At 34.1% G+C, this 26516-nt stretch overlaps 1 long non-coding RNA gene across 1 annotated transcript in view; it reads left to right on the forward strand.

Annotated features, from left to right (window-relative positions):
* Window positions 1-26516, forward strand: part of LOC135318969 (uncharacterized) — a 58723-nt gene that overhangs the window by 8199 nt on the left and 24008 nt on the right. Inside the window, exon 2 of the long non-coding RNA XR_010377455.1 lies at window positions 5315-5439. This is a non-coding gene — a long non-coding RNA (uncharacterized LOC135318969). The remainder of the gene's footprint in view (window positions 1-5314; window positions 5440-26516) is intronic.

Below are 26516 nucleotides of genomic sequence, written 5' to 3' on the forward strand. Positions count from 1 at the left end.
AAGTTCTTTCCCCCTATTTTTAGTGCTTTTAATTTTTTTACATCAAAACATCCTAACATAGACTAATAAGGAAACATTAAAAAATCACATATTTGCCACTTATTCTGTAAAACGGTACATTTAGGATGAACATTTTCTTCCACCATGAGCTGATTTTATGGTTTTACTCTCTGATGGCAATATTTTCAAATCTTTGGTGAAAAACCTTAATGTCCTTTTGAATGGACAAGAAACACTAGATAAAATTATTATGAGGCAAATAAAATGAGATCATGCAAGTGACAGTACATTATAGGCTACAAAGTTGAAAGTAAAGACTATAACTATATGCCATAACCAAAGAAAGTTCTGAGTTTGCATAACATCTGTCAAGCAAGTTGGAACCAATTACTATATTCACTATTGGGTTAGTGTGATTGCCACTGCAAAATGGTAATGAAAATGATGGTATTCTAATGAACATTATATAGCTTCTTAGCATTTAAACCAAGTGGATATAAACTATATGTAATAAAAATACAAATTATCTGACACAACAAAATCAAAACTTTCTGGAATTTAAAATTTCCAATATCAATTAGCAATGTTTTCCTTGCAATGGTACATTTTGATATAATATAGTCAAACTTCCATACTTCAGCCTCACATCCACACAATTTGATCAAATAAATCTTTTTATTCTGTTCCTTTTAATTAAAAGATAACAAACAATGAACTATGCATTCAGAAAATAAAGAAATGCAAGTTAGGGAAAATAAGAAGGAAGGAATTGTTAGATTAATCAGTTTGGATGAAGCAAGCCATTCCCTTTCTAATGATCCTTCAGTACATTGTGACAATTATCACAAGAATGTTAAAAAATCTAAAAAATTTTAAAATGTAAAAAAAAAATCTATTCTCTATTCTCTGATATATAGTGATTATAGAAATTACTTATGTTGCTTATAAAATGGTAAGCAATGAATACACACACACACAGAGATACATACATATATTTGTAATCCTGACAGAAATCTACTGAGGTAAATTCTACTATTATATCTATTTTACATACAGGAAACCTAAAGTACAGATAGATAAAGTAGCTTGTCCTGAACACAGCCAAAATTTGAATCTAGGAAATTTGGCTGTACTGCTCAGACCTTAAATCCCATATTAACTGGTTTGAAAACCGTTCATAACAAGACCACTTAAAATCACGTTACCTTTCTTTCTTCAAACTCTCCATCATAACAACTGGTTGAACTACACTAGCTTCTTCTTCTTCGTTTTTTTTTTAAGGTCTTTGAAATCAAGGTGGACATTATTTTTTTAATCTTCCTATTTCAAGTGCCTACAGTTATCTCCCGGTGCATAATTGGTTCTAAATGCGTGTTTGATAAGAGAAAGAATTCTATTTCCAAATTGGTATGTCTTTACTACATTTCTAACTTCATCTTAAGATGTCTTTTGGTTTATTCATCAAAGGCTTGGTTAAACTTTTTTTCCAGACTTATTATTACTCAAAACTTCATTAGGTCTCACAGTGTTTCCTACATGCTCAATATTCTCCAGGATTCTGAATACTTTTCTAGAGCAGTATTTTTACATTGTATTGACTTTTATATTTGTACAACCATATCCCCACCAGGCTGCTTTCATGCAGGCAAGTCATCACTTATCTACTTTTGTAGCCCCAGTATCTAATAAAGTGCTTAATATGTAATAGTGGTAACTACCTAAAGAGTTCTGCAACTTATTTGCCTTCAGCGGTAAGGCGTGAAATTTAATATTGATGTAGATGAAACTCTGTATATTAAATACTTACATCTATTTTAAGATACATAATTATTTCTAATTTGTAAGAAATGCATAAGAGGAACAAAAAATGAAGCTCAGAATTTAGTAAAGAGAGTAATTCCTTAAAGAAGCTATAAACCATAGTGATTTTGGCAGGGTGTCATTGGGTAGTGGAAAGAATAGGTTTTAAAGTTATAATTGTGATCACCCTGCCATTTGCAAATTGTACCTTTGGCCAAGGCACCATATTGCTTAGACTTAGTTTTGCATTTTGCAGATAACTATGCATATTTATAAGGTTGTTTTAAGGGTGAACTGAAATATATGTGAAAGAGCTTTGCAAAATGTCAGTATAGAAGTTCAACCAAAACTAAGTAAAGTATAAGACCTCAAGCTGCCGCAGCCTCAGTGCATACATTAAAACCATGGCTTTACACATTTTTGGCTGTGAAGTACATTACAACATGGTGTGTATTATAATTTTATATGTTAATAATATAATAATCCTGTATTTTTGGACTGATATATATGCAAAATATACATGTATCATTTCACAAAATAGTGCTTTTGTTTGACTACCATGAACTTTGATTTATTCTATTCTATTATCATATTCTATGATATTCATCTTTCATTCAAAAGTGTTATTTGAGACACAACTAAATAATTATTTTTCTACTCACAAATGAGTCAAATCCCAGAGTTTGACAGCCACTGTATGACAGTCCCAGCTTACTTTGTAGAATGCAATGGTGATATCATGGGAAAGAAGGATTTCTATGAATTATGAAAATTAGTTTGGTAGCCATTAAGAAAATTCAAGAGTGTTCTGTTTTTTCCTTTTTTTGCACAATCATTAAAACTGAACTTACCTACCCTATTTATAGTTAATCAAGCCTATGAGTTTTACTTTGGTTAAAAACCATGGAAAAAAAATGACATGTTTCACTTCTAGATAGAGTCACTAAGAAGCTGTAAAATTCCTCACCTTGTCCTCCTACAGCATGATGAGTCTCTATGTTCCCTGTGATAAACCTATTAGCTTTGTTCTCAGAGTAAGAACATATGGGCCCAATACCAGATGGTTCCTATAGGACATGTAGCATGAATAAGAAACAAACATCTTTTCCTGACTGATGAAAAAATTGAGGGTCATATTGTGCTGATACAGCGAAACCAAGTCACTTAGCTTGGCATGCTATTCACATGGAGATAAATAAACTCTTACTGGATGTTAAAATAACACAGGCCTGTGCTACATAGTGGTGCATATATATTTTTAATATAACCTGCAGAAACTCAGAAGGCAGATCATCTACTTAACACACTTGTAGTGCTAGGACAAAGAGTTGGAAATTAGAATGTTTGTAGGGTGTGTTCTCTGCTGTGGCTTCATTTGATGTTAATCATCCTGAAGCAGGAATAAAAGAGGAAAAGAGAGGGTACATAAATTCAGAAAATGCAGTGCTGCAAGAGACCTCTACTGCTTAACCCCTAAGGGAAATGATAAGCCTTTTAGGATCTTAACAACAAAAACATCTGTATTTTTCCTGCTTTGGGACTTGAACTGAATCATAGGCTCTTCTTGTGTCTCAAGTCTGTCTATATTCAGATGAGAATCACACCATTGGTTCTGAACTCTGAACCAGTACTGGAACTAAACCATTTGCTCTCCTGGATCCCCAGCTTGCTGGCTGCCAACTCACCTGCAGATATATCACTTTCAGCTTCCATAATCATATAAACCTATTCCTTATAGTAATTCTCTTTCTCATATTCTCTCTTTCTCTCCCTCTCTCTCTATCTATCTACCTACACACACACATATATATATATATATAGAGAGAGAGAGAGAGATAACATATATACATATATAGAGATACAGTTATAGATATATCTCCACATCTATTATATATAATAAGACTATATATATCACATATCATATATATATATATATAAAATACAGAACAAATACATCTGACTAATAGACCATCCAATCATTTCCATTGCAATACAAAGCATTCCATTTCTTCTAATACTTGATAGATTCAAAATGCAAGCAATGTATACACACAAGTAATTTATGAAGAAAGAAGCATGGCTGCAAGAAATAAACAATGGTTCTATCTGGCACAATGGAAGGGATCAGAGAAAGAACTAAACTTCAGTGAGAAAACTGGTCTGTTGTTTCACCCATTCACATCATCCCATCTAGGAGTTGATGACATTCTGACAGTGGGGAGGAAAAGTAAAAGGGGCAGAAAAAGTAAGTGTGAAGGAAATGACTATGGGTCATAGCCATATAGTTTATGGATAACTATAAAGTTTTTGATAATTACAAAGTTTCTTCTTTTACTGCCTTGTACAAGTGTAATGATACTAAGAGTTTTAAAGGTTCTGAATTTAAAACGTATTCTGTATTAACACACAATACGGGAGTATTCCCAATTTAACATGACATGATCTATGGAAAAGGTGGGAAAGCTATGTCAAAATTCTGACAATCATGTCTTCTTCACTAAATACTTGTGGGATCTTGAAAAGATATATTTTTTTTATGTCTGACATAATAGATCTACAAAAGTAGGAAATGAGATTCATTATTCATACTTCCTACTTGTGTTTTATGTGTAAGTTGTTTATAATTTTTATTGCTAGGCAATATTCTAATTGTCACTATATCATTATTTGTTTATTCATTTCTTCATCTCCTGTTCATGAACTTTTGGATGATTTCCATATTCTTGTTATTATTTTATATATATTTTAAATATAAAATATATTTAAAATTTTATCACTCTGCAATAAGAGAAGGTTTTGTGCTGACAGAGTTACAGCATTATCTCAAAATGGAAAATAAAGAAAAGGTATTTTTAAAAATTTAGGTCCTAGGCTGGTTTATTTTAAATCAGGCTTTGCAAGGTAGGAAACTGAAAGAGATCATGCACAGTTTGGGACATAATGGCTTTGGAATTATAAGAAGAGTGAAGAGAAAGTTTTGAAGCAAATCTTAATGAGCAAAACTTACCAAGGGACATCTAGGTGTGTTGACTATTTACGCCCCCAAAATCATTAGCATAAATGTTAATTAAACAAAGCACAGCTTATTAAACTTGCAATAGTAAAGTGGGACATCAAATTAACATCTTGGGTCTCAAAATGGAAAATTAGGGCAGCATGTTATTAAAGTTCTAGAAGTTGGCCTAGCTGTTTTTTGAGATCTTTGAGGTCTTGCAAAATGAAGAAATAGTTATAATTGAGTAGAGTTTATAACATCATAGCTTTGAGTTTGTGCTCACAGCAAGGAGAGGGACTCGAAGCAAGTCCAGATTAGCAAACAATTACTCTTGAATAAGTAAGTTGTTTAGTGGATTGATGTGCGTTTGTTGTATACCCCAAAAAGTTATACTTAAGTCCTAACATCCAGTAGCTGTTAAAGTGAGCTTGTTTGAAAATAGCCTTTACAGATATAATTAGTTAAAATAAAGTCACACTAGATTGAAGTAGACCCTAATCCAATGACTGGTGTTTTTAGAGGAAGAGAAAAGACACAGACACCAAGAGAGAATACTATGTGACAAATGAAGGCAGAAATTGAAATGATCTATCTTCAACAAGGAATACCCAGGATTTCCTGCAACCATCAGAAGGAATAAAGAGGTAAGGAGGTCTCCTCCCCTGGAGCCTTCAAAGGGAGCATGATCCTATTTGATTTCAGACTTCTGGCCTCCAAAATTTTAAGACAAAAAATTGCTATGGTTTAAAGTCACCCAGCTTGTGGCAATTTGTCTTGGCAGCCCAGGAAATTGATACATGAATTCACAGTCTTATCTTCTAGGAGAAGATATGTCTTGGAGAAAGCAGCTAATTTAATTTTCTCAGTTCTAGTCCTGTTTAATATAGGGACAGGAAAGGATGTCAACAATCAGTATTGTTTAACACAGAGGACAGTTAATTATGTTAGTTTCAATTCTCAGGTACTCCACTTTGTCTTCACAATCAAAATGTAATTTACTTCCTAACAAAGTAGTGTATTTATAAATCAAGTATATAAGCACATATTTATAACATATTTAGATGTATATAAATACCTATACACACACATATATATTTTTTATTTTACATTCTATGTATATGTTAGCAGGATAAATCTATTTAGATAGATTAATTCATTCAAAAATCTGAAATATATACGTATGTTCATGTATAACTGAAAAATTGTGTTCTGTATTGGAAATTGACACAACATGGTAAACTGACTATAACTCAATAAAATAAAATTTTAAAAAATATGAAATATTTCTATTTGATATATCCATAATATTAGAGTAGGCTAGGTAAATAATATTTGACTGATTTATCTAAACAGATCTATTATATTTCTATAAAGACATAGAAATTTTTATAAAGAAAAATAAACATATATCACTAGAAAGGAAAGCATAATCCTTAACATACATCCATCTTCTGAAACTATTAGACAGACGTATATACTTACCAGTTGACAAATATTGTACCTTGAGTGTTCAATTATAATAACAACCTATCACTCAGATATAAAACTGGACCAGGGATTTGTGCCCAACCCAAGGTCAGCCATTGAGATATTTGACAGTTCCAAAGATAAGGTCTATTTTCAACATGCTCTTTACCATGGGCCCTTTCTGTTAGACTCAGATAAAAGCAAGCACAAACAGTACGTGTTGTGGATTCGAATGAAACACAGGGGGAAATCAGAATAAAGAAACTATGATATAGATAGAAAAAGAGTAAATTTATTTTTTGATATCCCAAGAAGGAAATGTATGGATGATAAATCAGCAGTTTGCTCTTAGAGAAAATTACCAGAGTAAGAAAAATGAAGTGGTGTGTGTCCTTAGGTGAGGCAGAGTGATGCTAGATCTGAAGTGTATTATTCTAGCTTCTATGTTAATGACTAATCTATGTGGCACAGGAATTTGTTGTTTTGTTTCTTCCCTCTTCTGAACTCTGTCTTGGTCTCTCTCTCTCTTTCTCACTCTCTCTCCGTTATATAATGATTCAGTGACTCAGCAAATGTGGCCATGTTTCTGGTGCTTTTGTTGGGGAGGAGGAAATTCCCCCTTTCTTTTCTGAGTTCTTTTGCTTGCTCTAATTATTAAATTCATACAAGACAGATTAATAGGAGAAAAAATAAATGCAATTTGTAGGTATGGAGGCTTCACAGACAGGGAACCTAAGAAGTGACCAAGGCAGGCAGCTTTTATGTTTTTTAGACAAAATTAAAAAAAAAAAAGAAAAGAAAAGAAAAAAGAATTTGTGAGGAATTGATTGACCAAAGAAACTTAGGCTTTCGTGCTAAATTAATGAAGAATCCAAGCAGAGTTTAGGTTTGGAAACCTAGCAAAGCAGTGAAGAAGTAAAAGGATTTGTTGGCCCTGGATTCCCTATCTCTTGTAATAAGTACGTCTCTCTTTCTCCCGGTACAGGGAGGGGACCTTTAACACAGGGCATTTATTTGCTGCTTTCAGAGGGGACAGACAGAATCAGTCTTCTTTTCATATCGACTGTTTCTCAAGTAGCTTTAATTCAAAATAATCAATATGCCACTGTGGCGTGTATTGGAGTGGCCTCCTCTGAGCCCTGACACTTGTTAATGGAGGAGCCTAACAAGAGCACAGTTGTAAGCAGTTGTCAGAATTGGGGGAAGTGGGGAAATTTTAAATTGTATCAAAATAGTAAATATAAATCTATGGACAGTGTAGTGAATTTTAGTGAATCTAATATTTTATCAAAGTTCCAAATGTTTGATTGACTAATGACAATTGAAGGCTGATTCTAAAATAGATAAATATAGTTGTATGTTGGACATAAAGAAAATACTGGTATTGAAGTGTAATTTATACCTCATGTCTGTTTTCTAGACGAAAACACAACACAACAAACAAATTAAGAAACACAAGCAGCTACACTTCAACTTTGAAGAAGTGATGGGTGTAGTGAGAAAGTGGAGAGTGGGATGGCAAATGATAATAGTGTGTGATAGTGTTGATTTACACTAGTTTTGATCATTGAGAATCAATGAAGCTTGTTATGGTAGCCTTGGATGGAATAAGGTCCAAATAAAATCCCAATATACTTGCGCTTTTAAAATGACCAATTAAATGACCAATGGGTCTGTCCTGGCTTGTCTGTTCTCCCCATCCTGATCCACTTTCCCTCCTTTGGCACACTTCACTGTGTTCTGAGGGCCATCTGTAGGTACTTTATCAACAGGTTCCCTTGTCTTCTGTCTTTGCACTGATTTTGGCCAATGGAAAGCCCTGGCCAGAAATCAGAGGAGTGTGAGATTGTTCCATTTTTCCTTCATTTTCTTTCCTATGTAACCACCTGGAGCTGAGTGTATCACCAGCCCGTAAGGGGGTGGGGGTGGAGGGGCTTGTTCCACACATTCACTTCTTAAGTTCATTAACCACTCTTTGTCTTTGATTCTCCAGACTGAATGATGGAAATGGATTTGTGCTATAACTAGCCCCAGAATATTCTACTATCTGTTTCTGTTCTCCTACATTCTATCCACATGTCTGTAAATTGTCCCTTTTTAAATTTATTTTCTCAAATTTCTTTTTTCCCAGTTTTATTGAGTAATAATTGACAAATATAACTATATAAGGTTAAAGTATACAACATAATGATACGATATGCATATATATCATGGAGTGATTACCAAGATCAAGAAAATTAACACATCCTTCACCTCACATAATTCATTCTTTTCTGTATGTGTATGGTGAAAATGTTTAAGGTCTACTTGATAACTTTCAAGTACACAATATTATATTACTAACTGGAGTCACCATGTTGCACATTATATCCTCTGAACTTATCCTTCTCAACCACCTGCTTCTTGCTGGACCCTGAGTTAGCATAGGGTCTTGAGCAATTTAGTTATAATTTCATGGAAACTTTGGAGTTTCCCCTTAAAGGCAAAAGAAAGAAATTCAAAAGGCAATGATGATTTTAAGATTGAACTCTAAAAAAAACAAGAAAACTTGAGATTTCCATGCAACATTTTTGTTGTAATTTTCGTTTGTAGTAAGAACCTTTCCCAGTGTAAGGATATCTCAGGTGCATATTGGTTTCAAACGAGAACATTCTCTTCTCTTTCTAAGAATCCTAGATTAATGGTGAAAAGCTTATTTATAAATGTTTATTTTCTTTCCCACCTAACTTTTGCTTCTTGCTATCTACATTTTTTAATCCACTGCCTTACGCATGCAATAGGTTTTTCTAGACCCAACCAAGAGGTCCACACATTTTCACTCTCTACTTACTTAGATTAACCTCTATATACATAGCAAATAAAAAACAAATATTATAATTTCCATTCAGGAAATTATGATGAGTTCATGATATAAACTATATAATCTGTTCTAAAGTCAGGTACACTTATTTTATATACGAAATAGCAAACACACAAACTAATAATTGTAAACTGGGAAAAAGAGACAAAAATCAAGATCTCTGAGAACTAGAAATAAAACAAGAACATTAAACATGGTTCGCTCCTCCTGCCTGCTGAGCAATGGGTTCAAAAGCGGTCAATGTGGCCAGTAATGTGACCTTAGTGGGGTGATAAGAACCAAAATCATCTCACACGTGGTAAGTGATTAATCTAAGAACCCCTGCAAAGCTATGTGGTTTATCGTTACTTAAGAAAGCCATATTTTGTTAAAGAACCAGCCGAGAATTGATAACAGCTGGATTATTTCAGTACTATATATGTAACAGAGGAAATAACAAGGAAATATGATAGAGCTAAACAAGTAGTGCAAATTTTTCCTTTATGTTAATATTCTAATATTCTTGGCATAATGAATTCGATGTATGTTTAGTTAGATCATATAGTTATGAGATTTCAGAACTAAAAAGGATGTGAAAAATGATCGTGTTAAATACCTTTCCAAGATCTCATAGGTAATTAAGAAAGAAGACAAGATTGCCTGCATTTTGCTTCAGTTTCCCCACTTTTGCATAAACCATCTTGTGCTTTCCTTAATAAACTCTGTCAGCACAGGTACTTACATGAGGCTTTTCTCACTTTCCACAGCACAGCTTTCTTCATTCACTTACATGTTCATTGTGACAGAAAACTTGCCAGACCTATAAATCCTAAATTACTGATAGATTAAAATTATCAGTGGAATAAATATTTCAGAAGTTTAACCAATCAAGTTTTTTTTTTTTTTTGGAGAATGTAACAACTAAAAATGGGTCAGCATAAAAATAACTCATTAAACATTTTTACTTGTCCATTTCTCATTCACTTATTAAAAATGTGTCAAGTAGTTGTTATGTACCTGATACAGACTCAGTTGCTATTGACAGAAATATTGAAGATGGAAGTTTAAAAATAAGATAATTTCAGATAGTGATAAGTGAACTAAAGAAATTAAAATGTTAAGGAGCCTCAATAAAATCAAAGTCAAGGAATCCTAGTTCATCAGGTAAAGCATCTCGTTACATGACAATTGAGCAGACACGTAATTGCTGAGATAGTCAGTAGTCAGAAGATTAAAATAATAAGGATAAAATCTCTAAACTAAGTTAAAAGGAAAGTAACAACAAGGGCAAGAACAAAAACGTGGTGCAACCTGAGAACAGCAGTAAAGAGAGTGTGCGTGCAGCAGAATTGAAAAAAGATTTTGTGTAGGAAATTTTAGACCACGTCAATGTTACATAGGTGTTACTCAAAGTAAAAAGGGTAAACCTTTGGAATTTTTTTTTTAACTTTTTTTTACTTTAAAAAAAATTCAGGGTTGAAGAATACATGATTTGGGAGTTAAAAAGATTACTCTCTTGCTCTAGTCTTGAAAAATATTTTCAGATAGCAGAAGAAAATCAAAAAACTTAAATATTCTGAGGTATCCAAATGGTTGAGAAACTTATGAAAAACTGAACAGTTGTATTAGTCATTAAGAAGATATACATTTTATCCCAATGTTCAGCCCTACTTATAATAGCCAAGACATGGAAGGAAACTAAGTGTCCACCAAGAGATGAATGGATAAAGAAGTGTGGTATATATACATATGTATATATGTGTGTATATATATATTCACACACACATTGGAATATTACTCAGCCATAAAAAGAATGAAATAATGTCATTTGTAGCAACCTGGATGGATCTAGACAATATCATACAAATGAAGTAAGTCAGAGAAAGACAAATATTATATAATATCACTTATATGTGGAATCTAAAAAAATAGTACAAATGAACTTATTTACAAAACAGAAACAGACTCACAGATATAGGAAACAAACTTATGGTTATCAAAGGGAAAGGGGTTGGGGAGGGATAAACTGGGAGTCTAGGATTAACAGATGTACATTGCCATATATAAAATAGATAAACAACAAGGTCTTACTGTATAGCACAGGGAACTATATTCAATATCTTATAATAAACTATAATAGAAAAGAATCAAAGCAAAAAAAAGTAGATATTTACATATATATTTACATAAGAAACTGAATTACTTTGCTGTACACCTGAAATTAACACAATATTTTAAATCAGCTATATTTCAATAAAAACAAACAGATGCAAATTTTGGTGAATGTGGCATGACCTGTATTCAGAAACATGGTGTTTGGGAGTGTAAAGTAGTATGGTTTGCAAAATTGCTAGTATCCATTAAAAAGGCATATTTGCATAATCTACACCTTTGCAAAAAAAAAAAACCTCCCGATTACTCTCAAAAGGAATAAGCACATACATACACCAGTGGACATATTCAAGAATGTTCAGAATAGTCCTATTCATAATAACCCTCACCTGGAGACTGCTTCAGTGCCCACTGACAGAAAACAGATACCTATATTATGCTGCAGTAACACAATGAAGATGAAGAAACTATCAGTACATTCAGCACATTTGGATGACTCTTGCCAAAATAAAGCTGCATGAAAGAAGTCAGACACAGGAGGAGGAGCAAGATGGCGGAGTAGAAGGACACTTATAGCTCACCCTCTCCCACAAATACACCAAAATTCACATCTACGGACCTACTCAGCCAACTAGAGCACCTGCTGAACTCTGACAGAACATCGCCCTCTTCAAAGGCAAAGACGCCAAAAATCTTGTAGGAGAAAAGGAAAAAAGAAAGAAAAAAAAGCAAAACAATGCAGGACCAATCCTGTGGGGAGGGAGTAGCAAAGGAGGACTGGCGCTCATTCACCGGGGCTCCCCTCTCCAACGGAGACGCCAGCGGGACGGAGAGGGAGCCTCCGAGGCTCAGACCTGCCCTGAGCACCCCTTGACCGACAGAACTGAGTTAAACGGGCACAAAGGGTCCCTGTGACACACAGTCCGAGATGCGAGCCGGCAGCTGGGGCCAGGACAGGCCACCTGAGCCAGGCAGAGGACTGGGGCAGCTGCATTGAGGCAGCCCCAGGGAACTGCAGGGTGCTGTACACCATGGCTGGGAGGGGATATGGAACAGAACAAACTTGGTCCCCCATAAATTGCGAAAAAAGCAAAGCAACATGGCTAGTGTGCCCTGGGGGTGAGAGGCACCATAGCCTTTTTCTCCTCAGACCTGTGCCGCCATTACTGGTGCTTCTTGCAAGAAGAGAGACGGGGCACAGCCACAGCCGCCATCTCCTCCTGTGTGCAGCACCCAGGCGGGGGTGAGGCCAAGACCTGAATCCACACCCAGGAGCTCTGCAACCTCCTAGACAGGACTGAGACTTGTTTACAACCAGAGGCAGATAGGATCTTTCTGCCCTGGTACCTCAGAGAACTTGCACTGCCAAGACAAACAATGAGCTGAGATTTGGCATGGAGCAGGGGCAAGGCCATTCCCTGGTCTTCCCTGAGCCCACCTTCAGAGCACCAACCCAAGGCAGGAGCAGACAGCTGCACAGAGCAGCACAGCAACTGCCGGGAGCGGGTGGGCGGCAACCCGCTTTCCTGGCAGGAACGCAGCACCTGACCACAGTGCTGGGAGGGGGCGCGATCCACCCACATGCCTCGCCCAAGTGCAGCATCTGACTGCGGCATCGGGAGGGGGAGTGACCCGCCTGCCCACCCACTGGGTAAGAGCTCAGCACCTGACCCAGTGTTGGGAGGGGATGCAATCTGCTAGCCAACAGCCACTGGGAGCAGCACAGACAAGGGTGCCAACAGAGGGTCTCTGGAAACAGCAAGCTGATTTCGCAAAACAGGGCAAAGACACAAAGGCCTCTCGATAAAATCATTAAGAGCACACCGTCTCCAGGAGAACTAGATAACTGATACTCCCTAAGCCACAGTGCCAGAGAGATATGAGCAACATGAAGAAGCAGAGGAACCACTCCCAATTAAAAGATCAAGAGAAATCCCCTGAAAGCACAATCAAGGAAATAGACATTGATGGCCTACTAGATCAAGAATTCAAAAAAGGAGTGGTCAAAGTACTAAAGGAACTAAAAGAAATAGTGTTTAAAGATATAAAATATGTCAAAAATGAAGTAGAAGCTATAAAGAAGAACCAAGTAGAAGTAGTAAACTCATTTGCTGAGATGAGAGCTGACCTAAAGGGTGTACAAAACAGGCTAGATAATGCAGAGGAACGAATAAATGACCTAGAAGACAGGACAACAGAAAGCACCCAATCAGAACAGCTGAGAGAAAAACAAATGAAAAACAATGAAAACAATATAAGGGATCTATGGAATAATATAAAGCATGCCAATCTACACATAATAGGGGTTCCAGAAGGGGAAGAAAGAACAAAGGGGATTGAAAAGGTATTTGAAGAAATCATGACTGAAAACTTCCCAAACCTAAAGGAATCAGATATCCAAGTACAGGAGGCTCAGAGGGTCCCAAACAGGAAGAACCTAAACAGAACCACATCAAGACATATCATAATCAAGATGGCCAGAGTCAAGGATAAAGAAATGATCCTAAAGGCAGCAAAAGAAAAACAAAGAGTGAGTTACAAGGGTATCACCATAAGGCTCTCAGCTGATTTCTCTACACAAATATTACAGGCCAGAAGGGAGTGGCAAGACATATTCAAAGTCCTGACATATTCAAAGTCCTGCATGAAAAAAATATGCAGCCTGGGATACTCTATCCAGCAAGGCTATCCTTTAGGATAGAAGGAGAGATAAAGAACTTCACAGACAAGAAAAAACTAAAAGAGTTTAGCAACACTAAACTCATGCTAAAAGAAATATTGACAGGTCTACTCTAAATAGAAAAGAAGCAGGATGCAACAAAAATGAGAAACTCATAACTGGAAAGGAGATAACTGCCATGAATTACAAAACGAATAAACACAAAATCGTAAAAGAAGACATCTAAATCATTAAAAGTGGGAGAGTGAAGCAAGGAAAGCCATTGTGGAAAACAGTATGGAGATTCCTCAAAAGACTAGGAATAGTCTTACCATAGGACCCAGGAATCCCGCTCTTGAGCATAAATCCAGAAGGAACCCTACTTCAGAATGACACCTGCACCCCAATGTTCATGGCAGCATTATTTACAATAGCCAAGACATGGAAACAGCCTAAATGTCCATCAACAGATGACTGGATAAAGAAGTGGTATATTTATATGATGGAATACTATTCAGCCACAAAAACCGACAACATAACACCATTTGCAGCAACATGGATGTTCCTGGAGAATGTCATTCTAAGTGAAGTAAGCCAGAAAGAGAAAGAAAAATACCATATGAGATCACTCATATGAAAAATCTAAAAAAAAAACCAAAACAGAAATACAAAACAGAAACAGACTCATAGACATAGAATACAAACTTGTGGTTGCCAAGGGGGCTGGGGGTGGGAAGGGACAGACCAGGATTTTAAAATGCAGAATAAACAAGATTATACTGTATAGCACAGGGAAATATATACAAGATCTTGTGGTAGCTCATAGTGGAAAAAAAAATGTGACAATGAATATATATATGTTCATGTATAACTGAAAAATTGTGCCTACACTAGAATTTGACACAACATCGTAAAATGACCATCACTAAATAAAAAAAGTAAAAAAAATTAAAATTAAAAAATTAAAAAAAAAAGAAGTCAGACACAAAATGGCACTGTTGTGTCCATTTATGAAGAGTTCAAAACCAGACAAAATTAACTTATGCTGATAGACAGGGGGTGATTTTTTGATCAAGGGTTATGATTATTTCTGAGGTCTTTCTATATTCTATTTATTCACATGGGAGGTGGCTATATGGGAAAATTCAGTTTGAGAAAATTCATCAATCCATACACCTATCTGCTTTGTTTTCATCTTAATAAAATGATGGGAAAGAAAATGATTAGTATAATTTCTACGTGGTCAAAGATTGTATGTAGAGTCAAAAGAAAGCATTACTGTAATTAGGAATAATGATGGTGGATTGCTCTAGATATGGGAGGGGTGGGATGGTCACCATATATTTAGGAGAGGCAACATTTATATAATATGTTAGTTTAATTATAATTATTTGTAAAACTGAACTCAGGTATAATTTCTAGACATTAATAAAAGATATCTCAGGAATAAAATTAAGGACATACAGATAGAAACTGATGTTAACATTTTACTTATGATCTGTTAACAAAACATATCTGAATTTTATGAGAAAAAAATCCCATCTTTTAAACCACTTTTTATGTTTTAGAAAAAATAACTTCCTGCAATTCCTAATTTAGTCAATAATTTCTTAAAGAATGGTTTAGTTTACCTAATAGTTAGTTTAAGAAGATTATCATTCTAAATTCTCTCTCCCTTCTTCACTATGCATTTTAACTTTTCTTAGCACCTCCTATACAAATTGTCCTCCAAATAGGGCAACTTAATATAGTTCAAAGGTCTAGACTCTCCCCTTTTGGAACAAAGGAGTTAGAAACAATAGTTTAGGTAATAATCTAATGGCTAGATTAATAGCACAAAAACACTAGGAAGTGTCACGTTACAGATGTGTGAATGACTGTCGTGGAATGTTAATAAAGAGAAACCTAATTATTTTCCTTTCCTTTTAGTCTTCTCTGCCCTCAGCTACCCCATGACCATCAGCCCTAAACAGGGAAATCTTTAGTATGTCTGTAACAGTTTCTATTGCTGCAATTAAAAAATTACCAGGAGTTTAGTGGCCACAAATTCATTAACTCAAAACTTCTGTCTAGGCAAGATGTCTAGGAACAATGTAGCTTGTCCTCTAAAATGCTGCAATCGAGGTGTCACACCAGGCTGGGTTATCATTTCAAGACTCTATTGGAGATATATCTATTTCAAGATTACATGATTTTTGGCAGCATTTGTTTCTTGATGCTTTGGAAACAAGACCTTTAGTTTCTTGCTGATCAAAAGCTGGAGGCTACTCCCAGTTTCTTGTCATATGGACCTTCCAACAAAGCTGTTTGCTTCGTCAAGGTGAGCAAGAGAGTGAGAGACTCCAGGAAAATGGTTACTGCAATCCCTTGTAGATTAATCACTTGATCAGAGAGGTCCTTTCACTTTTGATGTATTCTATTGATTAGAAGCAAGTCACAGATCCTGCTCACACTCGAAGGGATCACACAGGGCTTGAACATAACATAAGGGAACTTGGATTATGAAGGGCCACTCTAGGAGACTGTTCATCTCAGTCCACCCTCTACCCTCCAGTGGTTCACATATGTCCCACATGTAAAATACATTTACCTTCCTTATCCCAAATGCTTGTTGAGAGTTTTAGTCTAGTAAATTATCTGTTCAAGGATTGTAGGTAAATAGTGTTATCAGCCTGTTCAATGGTTGAAGTTGGGGTAAGCTTCTAGCTTGTATTCTCTCTGTTCCTTCCCATCCTGCCAGTTTTTCTGCTGAAATAATTTTCTCAAAAACTATATATATCTCCCATGGAATTAACTGAGGTTCATTCTTTACACAAAATCCATATTAAGAGGTCATTTTGAGGTAAGCCCTTCTCTGTCTTGAGCTCAGGCTGAGCTGACTGAGGGACATCACTCTTGTTTCCTAGAGAGATGATGGTTTGATTGAGAGGTTCTATGAGACACATCCTTAATCTCTTAAAAAGAAACTTTGCATGATTAAATATTCTCACTTTTTTTTTTTATCTTCCTGAGTATTTAGAAAAAGTTTACACCATCACACTGTCAGTTATTTCTCTAGGCATGCTTTCTTGACAGTGCTCAGAATCCATTTCCAAATTTTAGTATCCTTTCCTACTGGGAGAGGTTGAGACAGCCCCAAATCATTTCATCCTAGTTTTTATTTTTCTTGTTTAACAGATCTTTCTGCAGTTTATCTCACTTCTCTTGAATTTTGCTGTAAGTAGGAAAAAGAAACCTGGCAACATCTTCTCCACTCTGCTTGGACATCTCCTTAGCTAGGTCATCAAATTCATTAGGCACATGTTTTACTTTCCATTTTATTATGGATAATAGAGTTGCTAAGTTTCTGCAACTAGGCAATAAGGATCCTCTTTCCTTTCTGTTCCAATAGTATGTTCTTTGTTTCCTTTGTCGCTCTCATCATTATCATGATCCAAGTTCAGATTATAGTAGAGTCAATGAGTCTTCACTGCCTGAATCTTTAAAGTACAGATTTCTAACAATCTGTCCAATGATTTAGGTTTTTTCTATCAGAAATCTTTGAAATTCTTCTAGCTTCCATCCACTGCCAATTTTCAAAGTCATTCCCACATCTTTAGGTATTTCTTATAGCACTACGCTACTTCCATGTACCAGAACCCTGGTCCTGATATTTTTGGGGGGACGAGCATTTCACATGTATTATCTACTTAAGTTCTTGCAATAATGTTTTAATTAGATGCTACTATTATTCTGATTTCACATATGAGAAGATTAAGGTGATTAATTTGCTAATGATAATACAAGGAGTACGTGATATGACTAATTCTGCATTTAGTAAAACTTTTTGCAAGAATTTAAATTTGTGATGTCTCTAAGTGAAAAACAAATGAAGAAATACATAGGTAGGCTTACTTGGAGAGGTCAACATACATTGCTTGCATTATATGGTTATTATACTATTCATGGAAAATAAATGTTACACTACCTAATTCAATTGATATTTGATGTCTGGGATTAGATGCCCCTCACTTTTTTGATCAGGTCTGCTGCTTGCATTTGTATCTTTATGTGGATGCTGAGAAGTCAAAACATAAGATGAAAATGTTATTCTGTTAAACAATACAGTATCCCTCCCAACATTCCTTTTTTGCCATGCCTTTACAATTTCCTTATCTTTCCGACTAAGATAATGCACAGTGTTCAACACATTCTTATTCTTAGGACTAGGGTCAGAGTCAGATCTTGAAAACAAGAATGCAATGCTCAAAGCCTTCCCACCACTTTTATCTCCCATATAGCAGCATTTTGTTGATAAAATAACAAAATTCAGAAACAGCAGGCAAGCATGATTTCTTTCAAGATAAACAGAGCCTACCAGAACAGCTGATCTCAAAGATTACATGTTTGACAGATGCTTTCTGTATCTCTTCATTGATGGCAGCCACTTAAAGTTTTCGAAGACTTCATTACCATAGATAACTACTATAAACAGTAGTCCACTACTATAAATAGTCTGGTTGCTTGCCATAGTATAAGCAATTATTTTGAATTCTTACTGGATAGTATTAGTGTCTGGGTATTTTCTTCAGCTTTTTACCAAAGATAGAAAACTCATCACAAACCCTTATTCTTCCTCATTTATGTAAGATGTTTCATTATTATCTACTAAATATAGAGGATACATACCATATAAAATATTGAAATACATTTATATAACTGGCTAACAGATAAATAATGCTATCTGGCACTTACAGGATTTCAATGCAAAGCTCTAGATTTCTTTCATTCAATAAGTATTACTTGGGTTTCTCCTATATATTATATTCTAGCCCAGAGGCTCATAAATAATCATGAAATATATTATCATCCAAATGCTTTAAAGAAGCAATATCTCACTCCTTCACTTATTTAAATAACAAACCAACTATTATAATTGAAGTAAAAGTTCTGGGAAGTGTGTCTCCAACTCAAGAAGTTTGATCTTCCACATCATGTGTGTCAGCTATGTCCTACAGTTTCCCTCCATACTCTCAGTGTCTAGCACAGATTTGATCAAAACAAATATGAAAAAAAAAATAGATTCTGATTGAAGGGGAAAAAAGCAATTGCTATATAAGTCCTACAGAATTATAAAAATGCTTCTGAAGAACAAAACTGAAGAAAGCATAATTATACCTGTATTTTCTGTGAAGTATTTTTTCAGAATATTGTGCTTATAGTAAACAACCTCATTGCCCCTAAAACATCATTCTGCTTTTCTTCTGCAGTAATAAAAACTCCAGCATTTTTATTTATTTTTTTAACATCTTTACTGAGATTCAGTACTCAGTCATAAAATTTACCCACTTAAAGTCTACAATTTGATGTGTGTGTGTGTGTTTTACTATATTCACAGTTTTGCAACCATCACCAGAAACTAAATTTAGAACACTTTAATCACCTACCAAAAAAACCTCTATCTTTTAGCAGTCACTCTCTATTCCTGGCCTCCTAAATCCTAGGAAACCACTAATAGATTTTCTGTCTCTATAGATTTGCCTATTTTGGATATTTTCTAAAAATGAAGCAATACAATATGTGATCTCTTATCATTAACATCTTTCACTTAGTATAATGTCTTCAAAGTTTATCCATATTGCATCATGTATCAGTAATTCATTCATTTTTATTGTTGACTGGTATTTCATTGTAATGACAAACTACATTTTGTTTACCCAGATATCAGTTGATGAGCATTTGGATTATTTTTATATTTTGTTAAGGACATTTTGTATCTGCATTTACAGGAATTATTAGTCTGCAGTTTTCTTTTCTTGTAATATCTTTTCCTGGTTCTGCTATCAGGAAAACTCTTGCCTCATTGAATGAGAGAACATGTTTCTTCCTGTTCTATGTTTTAGAAGAGTTTATAAAGTATTTGTGTTAACTCCATTAAATGTGGGGTAGATTTTACACATGAAGTCTTCTTGGCTGGGATTTTATTTTGGGGATATTTTTAATTGACTAATTCAAATTTTTACATGTGATTTGTTTTCTGACACACTGGTTATTTAGGATTATGTCATTTAAGTTCCACATATTTGTTAATTTTCCCCAATGCTCTCTGTTTATAATTTCTAATTTAATTTTTAGTAAAAGAATATATTTTGCATTTTATAAATATTTATAATTATTTTAACTTTGTTTTAGAGACAAGCATATAGTATAATCTTTAGATGTTTCATGAGTGCTTCAGAGGAATGAGTATACTGCTATTTTGGGGTGGAATGTTCCATAGATACGATAGAACTACTTGACTTACAGTGTTGTTAAACTATTTTATTTCTGTGTTGTTTTATCTATTATTGAATTTGAGATTTTGAGGTCTCCAACTATTATTGTTGATTTTTTAATTTCCATCTTTGATTTCTTCCTTTCTTTCTTTCTTTCTCTCTTACTTTTTTACATTTTTTGATGGAAGTATAGTTGATTTACAATGTTGTGTTAATTTCTGGTATACAGCATAGTGATTCATTTATACAAATATATATATTCCATTTTATGTTCTTTTTCATTATCATCCATCTTTAATTCTTTCAATTTTGCTTTGTAAGAATTTTGGAGATCTTTGTTAGGTGCATATATGTTTATCATTTTTGTATCTTTTTCATTGATTGACACTTTCATCATGATGAATCATTCCTTTTAATTTCTGGTAACTTTTTTTTAAGTCTATTTTGTCTGGTAATAATGTAAATATTCTTGCATGGCAAGACATGGTAAATCCTTTTCCACCCTTTTACTTTCAACTTACTTGTGTCTTTACATCTAATGCAATTCTTGTAGACAGTATATAGCTGGATTTTGTTTTTTTTTTTTTTTTAATCCAAACTGATAATTTGAATCTTTTTTGATTAGGCATTTTAAGACATTCACATTTTTGTTATGCTTATATGGTTGGATTTTCAGCTGTCATTTTGCATTTTGCTTTTTATATGTCTAATGTCTTTCTGTTGATCCATTCTTCCTTTACTGGCATCTTGTGTTAAATAAATATATTCTATTTTAACATTTTAAGAGTTTTAATTATAACCGAAAATTGATTTAGTGGTTTTTTCCAATACCATATCATTGTCATTTTACTTTATATAAGTTCACATCTTTTAAAGAACAGGATGAGAGTGAGTACATATTTATAGCTTGTTATATTGTTTTGCATTGACGATTTCTATTTCTCTTTCTTTCCTCTGTGTTTTTCACTTACCGTCTGTGTCATTTCCTCCCTCAAGTACAGCTTTGTTCTGACAGACCTCATTTGAGTTGTTTTGTCAAATATGTTACATTTTACATGCTATAAGTCCAAGAATATAAAATATATATATATATATATAGTTTTATGCAGTTGCCTTTTAAATCAGTTAAGAAAAAAATAAGAATTATGCAATTATGCTGTATTTTACAGTTACCACATAATTGTCTTTACTGGCTCTCCGCTTTTTTCTGTCATTCAAAAAACGAGTATATGTACTTACATGTATGACTGGGACATTATGCCATACACCAGAAATTGACACATTGTAACTGACTATATTTCAATTTAAAAAATAAATAAACATAAAGCATGTAAACTTGAAAAAAATCACTATCTGTTATCACTTGCTTTTAGTCTGAAGAAATGCATTTGGAATTTCTTGTCAGGCAGGTGACAGGAATGAATTCTCTCAGCTTTTGTTTATCTGGATCACACTTTCTGTGTGTTTTATGGGTCTCTTAATATTTGTTGAAATGTGGAAACTTCAGATAATAGATTGTTGCTTCTCCAGATACACTTTTGGTTTCCTCTGTCTCCTTCTCCCTAGAGGTTGATGCTGTTGTTGTATATTTGCTTGGTCATTTGTTTATTTGTTTAGTGATTTGGCTTAATTTATTTTGTAATGTGTATTTTCCCCGCAGAGTGCAGCCTCTGATGTCCTAGATTTCTTTTCCTCATTTTTTATCTTTAGACCGGTCTAATTAGGGGTCTCCTCTAGGTCAGGATAATTCAATTATTGGTCAAAAGTTACACCTATGCCCCTTTGCCAATTAGATCTTTTACCTTCTTACCTTTGAATATGTGTGTGGCTTGGATGTCACAGTTCAAGGAGATATGCTTTTCCCCTGTGTTCAGCCAGGGACTGATAGCTCAGATACTCTCTCTCTGATCACTGTGGAGAGGGTGCAGCCTTGCGTATACATAAATTCTTCCAGATTGTCAAGAATAAATGCGATTTTATTTCTAATCCTGGTTTCTTAGGAGTCATCCGTGGGTCAGAGTAGCTTTCTGAACAGCCAACACACTGAGATGTTATACTTCAGCCTCCTGCACCAGTGAATCTTCTGCTGATTTTAGCGGTGTCTGTATGTGGTCAGAGAATATGTTCATTGTTTTCAAATCTGCCCAATGCCTTGGGCAGTGGTGGAGCCTAATATACTGACTCTGATCCTAAGAGGGCTCTCCTTGGCTGCCTCTTTTCGGTGTTTTCTCTTTAAAATTCTGGTTGCTCTTTCGTTTATTACCACTATTATCATGGGACACTAGCACAATTGCTATCCTCACTCCACTTTCCTGAAATTCTCCAAAGGGCCTTTAACTTTTGAATGGGCACATGACTATCCATATGAAGTAGCATTTCTAGACATCCTTGCATGCTGATGTGGCAAAGTGACTAATTTCAGACCTAGAAATGAGAAAAGCCATGGGTATATTTTCAGAATGTTTCCTTGCCTTCTCTCCTTCCTCCATCCTTCTGCTTGGTACATGGATAGAATGGTTAGAGCTCCATCTTATAACTTGAGAAGAGGAAAGAACTCCAGGAAGAGTGAAACAAAAAGCTGTAAACAACATTCTGGATCCCAAAGAACTGAAATACACTGAGATGACTTTATTTTACTTTTTATGTGATAGTTAAGTATAATTATTTTTTGCCTAATACACTTTTATTTGACTAACAAGTAGAAATTCCCCTAATACCAATCAAATTTTCTTTTTCTCAAGCAATCTGAATTACTCATGTACTTCTTTGGTTAACTTACATATGTAGAAAACTTAAAGCACAGTCCTGCCCAGTAGTATTCCATATATGTGATTTCAAAAGTCACAAATTAAGTTGACTCAGATTTTTTATACACCTCCCTTTAATGTCTATTAGCCTCGCTGCACTTTTATTGTAATTATTTGTAACACGTTTGTCACCATATTCCCCTTGCTTTCCCTCAATTAACTAATGCAACCCTTGATATCTTACTCACTTTTGAGTCACCACTGTGACCAGCACTTAGCTAGTCCTTGAATAAATACTAATAAATTTTGCTAATTGGATAATACTTGGATTTTATCAAGCTCGTATAGGAAAGAGAAAAATACTGAGAATACAAAAAGGAAGTATAAAAAATCAAGTTCCAAAGGAAACTGCAATCTATTTGTACAAAAGAAGACATAAGAAACTAAAAGTAATGGAAGATTAAGTGATATATTAAGGTAAAGGCAAAAGGGTAACTCTGGATGTTCATGTAAAATAAACCCAAGAAAACCTTTGAAGAAAGTTTAAAGCTAGAAAACTAAAGCAGAACAGAAAGGCAATAAAAAGAAGACAATGTGTTTTTTAAACAGTAATTACCTAATTGTGACTATTAGAATTAATATGAATTTTTCCATCTTGTAATCTCCCCTAGCCCCATTTATTGTATTCTCCATTTGAAAAGTAGAATATAAGGTTCTGACATCTATCTTCTACCACTTACAGGGGGATATATATGTTGTGATTGATTTTACTTCTCAAATAAAATGATTTAATAGTAATAAATAATAATAAATGAATCCTCAACCAACTGAAGTATTAAGCAGCACCAATCAACACCAGGTACAAAACTGGGCTTTTCTGCTGGTACCAGGACTGAAGGTGCAGAATCCACTCACTTAGTCTTCTCACAGTGGCCCCTATGTAGTTGCTCATATTTACAGGCAAGTTTCACAACTGTTACCACAGGAAATTACTGAGATTGCACACATTTTCACATACTTAACACACAATCTTTTACAAAGCATATTTGCTCCTCTACAACTCAATTTTATTTTCGTATGACTAGATGATGAATACTCTTAAAGCTCTGTAATAAAAGGTGATTTCTACCTAAGATTTGCAAATAAAGTTCTTATGGCTAAGAGATAAAAAAAACTCAATATAGCTTGCTTTTGGATTTTGCAACATACAGATTAATGTTCCTTTTATTGACTTCTCAAACTTTTCTACTTTTTTCAAATTTAAAATTCACTAAGTTGGTTCCGATTCAACAGCAATATCATATATTTTTTTTTCAATCACAGAATTAGCTTAACAAATTTCTACTCAGCGCTTATACTGATTTTCTCTTCTAAACCAGACCAACAATCTATTTTCATCCAAGATACATGTGCTCAAAGGACCAAAGATTTTCCTATTTGGCAAACGTATCCTCACAGGTACTGAAGAACTTATTTATACTGTGTTTATGTGACTTGGAAGCAGAAGTTAATTAGCTTATCTGCTCTAGTCTAATTTTAACATTATTTATTTATTGTAGAAAAAATACAAGTCAGCATACTTCAGAATAGCTATTTATTGCATTCATACTATTAGTGGACTGAAAAAATAGCTTATTTATTTTATCAGATACAAAATAAATTATTTTAAAAATATTATTTATTCACTTTAAAATTCTAGAAATGTATAATCATTTAAAAAATAAATCTAAGCCACATCATCCATATATGCTCTGTAACACACATTTAAAAAAATCAAAATGTGCAGAGAAGTATAAAATAAAGGTAAAGTTTTCTTACAACTTATTCCAAATCTTTCCTTTCTAAGTCATTCTTGGTTATCAATATATATTTTCCTAAAAGAAAATATCCTGTCAGTACACCAGCATCTTTACACCATATCTGTACATGTGTGTGTATACACATATACATATACCCACATATATGTGTATATATGGGTATATTTTATATATGTATAATTTACAGAGAAGAGCACAAATAGTCATAGTTCTACAGTGATAACAAAAGTTCTATGAGTACTTACTAAGGCATTGATAAGTTGTGTATAGATTTTTAGCTATTAAAAAAGAAAAGGTTTTACTAGCCAATGAGGTTGATTTGGTTTTACCACTACATTAGAAATGAAGAATTTCTAATAAAGAAAATTTGTGAATTCTCTGGGGTCACAAATCCAGGAAATATTGAAGTTAAGATTCAAAACCAGAGGCTAAGTCCACCGTTACTTTTTTTTAAAATTTTCCTTTGTAAACCCATTATTTTTATTAATATATTAATATCACTCTTACCATGATTTGTTCATATATTGGCATGGCTGCTCCTTAAAATGACAGAATTACGACAAAGTGAGGGAAGGTCTGGATTCTACAATTGCATTAGAAATTATGTCTTTATTGGGTTTCTAAGTAAAATAACAAAGCAAAATAGGAAATATCTGAAGAAAAGACAGAAAATATTTACTCACCCAAATAATTCTTAGCTGATTTTGAGTGGTGGTACATTTTGAGCATCAGACAGGAAGTCTGAGTTCCTGAATTCCACTCACCCTTCTTGGAATCCAATGCATCATGCACTCTTATTCAAACATATTTTCATATCATGAAATAATATTTTCCATATCAATTCTAGCTAGTTTAAAAATTGTATCTTGTTGTAGAAATCATGATGATGGCCTTTGAATTCAAAGTCAGTGTGCAATCTCTTTCTTAGCTTACTTGTAATCTCCTAAATTTAGCTAGCTTGTCAAAAGAGGAGTCTGCAATGCACAACTTAAGACTAGATTGAAAAGGCTCTGCACATGGGCAGAAAGAGGAACTGAAACCTTGACTGGATTATGTGTCTGCACATGAATAGAAGTATGTGAGATCACAGATGATACATCCCATAGAGAAATAGATAAAAAACATTAGATATCCCAAAATAATATTTATCCATATGTATAAATGAATCTATAGATTAAATGCTTAGGAAAATATAATTGTATGCAAACCAAAATAGACATTGAGGTTAATGAGTTAAAAAAATTGAGGGACTTTTTTTCATATATTAAACCATAACTTTCAAGTTTGATTTTTTAGTTATCTTAATATTGACTTATTTTTTCACTTCATAAGTTACAAAGATAAAACTGCAAAGATGTCAGAAGTTTTCTGTATTGAAAATTAATTATATGAAAGAATCAATGAGTAGATACTGAGGTTCATGTGCATATTATGTGTGGTTTTCCTCATCTAGGTTACCATTAGTATGCTTTTTTTAGTTTAGGGGAAAGAAAATATAAATATGTCCCAAATCGTTGTTTGAAAAACACTAAGAAACATTACGCTTAGATTATGTTAATGTTTACTAAATCTAAAATAGTTGCATTGTTATGTAACCTTTTCCTTTTTTATAGTAGTGGAAATAAATAAAAACAGCTTTTTGTTTGTATTGTCATTATTATGGTCCATTATTGCTGCTTCTGTATGCTTTTTGAATCCATGAGATATCTTGAAAGAATTCTTGTAAATATCTTAAATAAGAGTCAAAACTAAGATATACTCTATGCCTTACTTTTTGTAATGATTGTAAGTGGAACAGATGGCAGTTTATTTGTACTGCGTTTGTT

Source organism: Camelus dromedarius, chromosome 2, assembly GCF_036321535.1.
Source record: "Camelus dromedarius isolate mCamDro1 chromosome 2, mCamDro1.pat, whole genome shotgun sequence".
NCBI classification, from domain to species: domain Eukaryota; kingdom Metazoa; phylum Chordata; class Mammalia; order Artiodactyla; family Camelidae; genus Camelus; species Camelus dromedarius.